Here is a 6,885-nt window from a genome sequence, read left to right on the forward strand (position 1 = left end):
AAACAAGCAGTAGGTTTTTGAATAACTTTACTGTTGAATTGCTGTCACTCTTTGGTCATTTAGAGTTAGTAAATTCAACTCAATTCTACATTTTTGAAATTTTCCTTGAGATTTCATTTTGTTCATTATTGGTATCATGTTTCTGTTTCCTAATTTTGTTTAAAATTATTGTGTATTGAGTTGGGTGCCTATTCTATGCTTTTAACATTTTATATGGAAATTGTAGACTGAAGGGTTTATCTGAGAACTTAATCAGAGTTCTGTGGTATCTGTGGTATTTGGACACTGTTACATACATAGATTAGAAGTCTAGTATCAACACAGGAAGAAATGAAGGCAACAGAGAGGTACCTGCTGGAATATAGCATAAAATTTGAGCTGAACTGAGCGATGGGACAAAGCTCTGCAACTTTCCTTTGCATAGAAAATTTCATGGTCCTTGCTTTCCCAGTCACTTTATGTCATTAGTAATCTCTATTTTTGGTCTTGTCCTGATGTAAGTTCTACTCTCAAATCTTTGACAGGGTTTGTATAGAAGTGATATTGATCTAGAAGATATACAGGTAGGATATTAGCTCAGCTGCAGCTCAATGAAAATCAGGGTACAGATACAGTAACAGGATTCTTAAAGCCTAAAGCTATCATATTTTTCTAAATTCTCTTTTAGAAGCTGGACTTTACTTTAAGTATTACAAATCAGTGTATTCAAACTTTTTTTTTAAATATCTATGTCTGAAAGAGCAGCCCTCCTGAATGTAGATCTATGTATGGCAATACTACCAAGAGGGTAAACCACTAGTTTTCCACCTTTTTCTATCTGTGTTTCAGCACCAGCCCATGTGTTTAAGAATGCTCTTCTAAGAGGCACAGCTGGGCTCAGACCACTCCACATGCCAGGATTTCTGGGTGTCTTTGACTGGTATGTTGGGGGCTCTGGGCAGGACAGCTAGCCACAGGTCCCCTGGGCTGAACTCCTAGTCCAGGGGGCCAGGATCCCCCCAAACCTGGTGGGTCTTCAGGGCCACGCCTGGTTAATCGGGCCCTGGGGGGAGGGGGGGAGAAATCCCGCCCTATGCATCCCAAAACTACAGAGGCACAGCTGGGCTCAGACCACTCCACATGCCAGGATTTCTGGGTGTCTTTGACTGGTATGTTGGGGGCTCTGGGCAGGACAGCTAGCCACAGGTCCCCTGGGCTGAACTCCTAGTCCAGGGGGCCAGGATCCCCCCAAACCTGGTGGGTCTTCAGGGCCACGCCTGGTTAATCGGGCCCTGGGGGGAGGGGGGGAGAAATCCCGCCCTATGCATCCCAAAACTACAGAACCGCGGGGGCTAGCGCCCCCGTGCGTACTTCATATATTAAGAGTATTCCTTACTGTTATGTTACGTTTTACGTATCCAGAATCTTTATTTTGTATCGTGCCCTTTTCCACATTGCTCCAAAGCTCTTTTTTATTCCTTTATTCTCTATCCCCCCCAAACATCTCTAATCTACATTACTCTTTTTAATCAGTAGTGTACAAGCCTTATCACAGACCAAAGACGTGTATTGTGTGTAACAACCCCAAACTGTTTCAAGATACATAAAATGGACACGTATTTCTTTAGAATATTTTGTGTTTTTTCTCTGACAGCTATAATTCTTACTAAATGTTGTCTTATATAGTGACGATTCTAACCACTTTTCATCTTCTCTTTTTGAGCTGTTTAACAAGGAATCTTAGAGAAAGAGTCCCCCAGATTAATGCTTATGATTGAACCATAATTGTTCTTATCACCCCCTTATGGGCCAAGAACACCATGTGGCATTGCTCCTTTTTTGCATAGGCACATTAAAATGGGAAAATACTATACATATAAATAAGATCCTATCTAATAGAGATTGGTACAGACAAATCTTATAGTGCAAAGGGACCTTACACCCTGAACATTGACATAACGACCTGGCACAGACCTCAGAAGAAAGGGCATTTCCCTGAACCAGCGAAGCCATCCACAAAACATCCAGGCTGGTCTATAACATCACCTGGAAGCAATCCTCTACCAAGGAAGACTCTACACTGCTCAGACATTGTCCTGCTCAAAAGAGACTTTCATTAACACTGAGAAGACTTAACAACAACAACGATTTGCTTACAAGACAGGGCTCCCTGCATTGCCCTTTGATTGTAAGGTGAAACCAGAGGACTCTCCACATCCTGACTTCAATGTTGGATACACAGATTCCAGGATCTTAAATACAGAAGCTTGATACCAACAACAGAGACTGTGTGAAAAATATAAGTGTGTTGGCACTACAGACTATGTCTTGGATTGGACGATCTAGCTTGCCTGGAGCCTAGAGTTGGTCTTGTGCCAGGAACCTTCAGGGGTCTGGTCTTTTTGTATTTAGGCCAAGGTTATTTCTTTCCATGTCTCTCATATTTTGGTGGGCCTATGCAAACAACAATTGCCACTCTAACACCATTTTTGCTGTGCTCCTTTGACTCTAATCCTTAAAAAGAACCCAGTTAAGATTTGAGGTTAACTTAAGCTATTATGCATGAATATGGAAATGTAAAAAAAATGCTATGCCTGTAATGTTTAAGGAGTTATGTAAGTTTTATGGCTTTAGATTGCCTTGTGTGCTGTTAAGAAATATTATAGTGTGTTACAATCTTAATGTTCTTTGGATGAAATTTCAAAGTTGGGATATCAGCAAGGGGACTTCTGAGAATTATGTTATGTATTGTCCTTCCACTGTAACTTTACCTTGTCCTCTTTCTTTGCATCCTTGTTCTCATAATTAAAAATAAAAAAAATTAAAAAAAAAAAAAAGAATGCTCTTCTAGATCTGAAGAAAGGAGTCTCTGTAAATGAATACAATCCCAGTAATGTTCAAAGGCATGGATACAACAGATTCTCTTCATGTCAGAAGACTAGATACAGAGATGAGCTTCTGAGTTGGGCACAAAATAGAATTTTATTCAGTTCTCTACAAGTTCCACAATCCAACTCCACTAGTATTTCTAGTGAAATGGTATTTCTACCATCTTAACTGGAGGTCATAGGTTAATTGTTAGTCACCACCCTTGCAAGCTCCATGATAATGTTCTATGAAAAGATCTCAAGTTTCAGGCACCTCTTAATCACAGAACTGGGATTTACCCCCTTATAGTTTTGTTTATTGGCTTTTTGTGGATTTTGGTGCCTATCATTGCTGGAGATTATCTATTTCAACAGCAGTAAAGTGTTACCCCCCCCCCACTTAGGGGGTCACGCACCACACGTGGCTTTTTGCCTTCCTGGTGCAGTGTCTAATTTTTCCTCCCAAGAATTATTTGCCAAAAGGCCAGTTCAAAGAAGTCAAACATTGACCCTTTACGTGGATTATTGGCTATAATTCTGTGACATTACATTTTTCTTTATTTAAATTTTGTTCTTTTTCTTGTACAGAAATTCGGCCTCAGCTTTCCTGCAAACAAAGAAATGTCGATACCAAAGCCCGCCAAAAGTTCCTTGCTGGCTAGTTTATTTGTGACTCATATTTCTAGTATAACCTGGCGCTAGCAGCTTGTTTTTCTGAGTCTAGCTCTATGATGGTAAACAATTATTTCTGTCCCCCCAAAAATCTATTTTCCAGCAACTAGATAACCATCATAGATATTTCTTTCTCTCTCCTCCTGTTTCCTTGTTAAACCTGTTTTTCTACTTATCCAAAAACAATTCCATCATCAACCTCCAACAGGGGTCTTTCTCACCTATAGGCTAGTCATTTGATATGTAGATTTTAGGCCTGTTTCCCCATTGTACTGCTCTCCTACTCTTTGTTCTCCCTGACGACACCCTGCATACCAGAGCTCGTGCTTAAAAATGTCATCAGCTGAAACATAAATTTGTCTCTTGTCCCCATACAATTCATTTTGTGTGGTCTCGTTTATTTCATTTTCATATTTCATATTCGTCTGTCTTGTGTACCCTCTTATTCCTAGTGAGATTTATCTAACCCACTAGGTGTTTGCTTAGGGATGCTAACACATCTACAGCAGTAAAGGGCATGGATTTTTCCTGCCTGGTGTCCCTTTACTTTTCTAGAGGAAATACTTTAACTATGCACCAGCTTGTTATTAGAGTGCATCCTACCTCCATACATATCAAAGTAATGGGAGATATGCATATGATCTAATTTACACTTGTGTCCAGTGGGACACTTTCAGGTGGGCATTTTTCAGAGGGCCATGAAAGTCTAGACAGACACACACAGAACAAGTAATAGACACAGAGACAGAAAAAAGCTGGGAGAAAAATTCCATTTATTGAAGCAAGAAGTTCAGTTTAAATACATTTTTGAGGTACAGGCTTATCTTGTGCAGGCAAGAATCTGCCCATACACATGCAGATATGGCATTGATACTTTGAACAGACAGAAATACCTATATAATAGGGCTCATCGTGAGTAGGTGGAAATGTACAGATAATGGAAACCATCTTGGGCAGGTCGGAGTGTACAGATAAAGGGAACTTTATATAAGTTAGACTCAATTTTCCAGTGTTAAAATTCTAGGCTCTCATTGTCTCTATTCAAACCTTAAATGGTTTTACTTACTTCTCAGGGCTCTCTGCTTTTAGCAAAGTTCTCTGCTTGTTACAAGCCCCCCCCTGACTCCTGCATATACCTACTGAAACCTGCTCCAGTGTCTCTCCCAATCTCTCTCAATAAAGGTTCTGCTTCTCCAGACATTGTATAACTTTTTAGAACTTCACTTTATTAATCATTTGGTTAAACTGGGATAAAAAATGGATGAGCATAGTTACTCATGTACAATTTTTCCTTCTGATGATATTTTTATAAGTTCTTTATTTTTTTTTACTATGATTATCTTTTTCTTGCCTAATCACTATAGCAAGTACTTCCAGTACTATGTTGAATAGAAGTAATAAATGGCATTTTGAAATAATAATTATAAGGTTATTCTTAACTGAAAATTAAAATGCAATGGCAGAAATGGAGGATCATATTTAAATTAACCTTCTGAAATTCCAGACAAACTATGTGACTATATCGACTACAAAAACATTTTGCCTTTTGATTTTCATTTTTATTTTTCCTTTGTTTTCATTTTTGCAGCTACATCTAGGTGTGCTCATTGCTTACTCATGACTTGTGGTCAGAGATCATTCCTGCTAGGGCTCAGAGGACCAGATGGGGTGCCAGGGAGTCAACCTTTATTGACTACATCCAGGTGCTACCTCCTTTACTATACTTCTGATCTTGTCTACTATTTTATGACAAAAATAGCCACTCTATGTTTCATGAATAGTGCTCAAATCTAAATCACTATTTGATATAAACTATATACACATGATTGAGGTAAAGCATATATAACAATCTATTATCCAGATAGAAATATTGATATATTTTGTGAGTTTCTCAGAAACTTGCATTAATTAACACTGAAGAATCCTGAATCTTAGGGCATCTACTTAACAGTACATCCCATTAACAATAGTGCCACAGAAACTCAAATACCTTGGAATCAATGAAACTAAAGAGGTGAAGGCCCTATACAAAGAAAACTACAAAATACTGCTTCAAGAATTAGAAGAGTATATAAGAAAATGGAGACAATACATGGTTCATAGATTGGGAGGATTAACATCATTAATACTGTTCAAAACATTTTACAAATGTACATATTTTCCGGCATAAGAGGTGACTGGGCATATAAGACGACCCTCTACTTTTCTGTTAAAATATAGGGATTGGGCTATATTTGCTATATAGACTACATATCTTTTAATGCACACCTAATGGTAATTAAAAAAAAGGTAAGAGAAAAAAAGAGTAGAACCTTCAAAGGTTAACAGTATATGTTTAATAAAGCTAGACTTTGGAGTGCCAACAATCATTTTATATTTGTCATTTGCAGTGAATGATTGTGATTTTTTTAATCTGATCTACATTGAGAGCTGGGAGAGGGGGCTCCTCCCAGAGGAGCTGACTGGGATGCAGTGATTAATAGGACATCTAGAGGGAGTCAGAGCATCTCTTCTGTCCCATAAAAGCTTCGCAGAGGACTGAGCAACAGAAAGCCGCATACCCGGCAGTTGGATGAGATGCAGCACTCAGTAACTCAGCTCCTCTGTGTGTCCTGAAAGATGACTCAGGACAAGCAGAGGACTGAGTGATGACACCTGGAAGCTGGATGGAATGCGATGGTAAGAGGGGGGCAGTTCACTCATCCCTGAAGCTGGAGTAAGTTTCAGAAGTTTTCCTTGGGTTAAAAAGTCATCTTATACACCAGAAAATACAGTAATACAATCCTTCTAAGGATATCAGTGACATTTTTCAAAGAGAGGGTCAAATACTCCTGACATTCTTTTGGAACACCCACGAATATCTAAATCAACCCTTAGGAAAAAAGAAGGTAGGTGGCTTCAGTTTCCCAAACTTTAGCCTGTGTTACAAAGCAATAGTCATTAAAACAGCATGGTATTGGAATTATGACAGCCCATCAGATTAATGGAATAGACTTGAATATTCAGAGAATGTTCACAAGACATACATTCAATTAATCTTACTATAGTGGCAAAAACACAACTTGGAACAAAGAAAACCTCTTCAACAAGTGCTATCGGGACAACTGGTCAGACACATGCAAAAAAGCAAATGCTGATCTTCATCTAACACCATGCACAAAGATTATAATCTTTAATTCAAATGGATTAAAGACCTTGACATCAGACCCCAAACCATAAGGTATATAGAAGAAAATATAGGTAAAACATGCATGACATGGAGACTAAAGGCATCTTTAAGGAGGAGATATCACTGTCCAAACAAGTAGAACCAGAAATAAAAAAGAAAATAGGACTACATTAAACCAGGAAACTTCTGCATCTGAAA

Source organism: Suncus etruscus, chromosome 15 (genome assembly GCF_024139225.1).
Source record: "Suncus etruscus isolate mSunEtr1 chromosome 15, mSunEtr1.pri.cur, whole genome shotgun sequence".
Lineage (NCBI taxonomy): Eukaryota > Metazoa > Chordata > Mammalia > Eulipotyphla > Soricidae > Suncus > Suncus etruscus.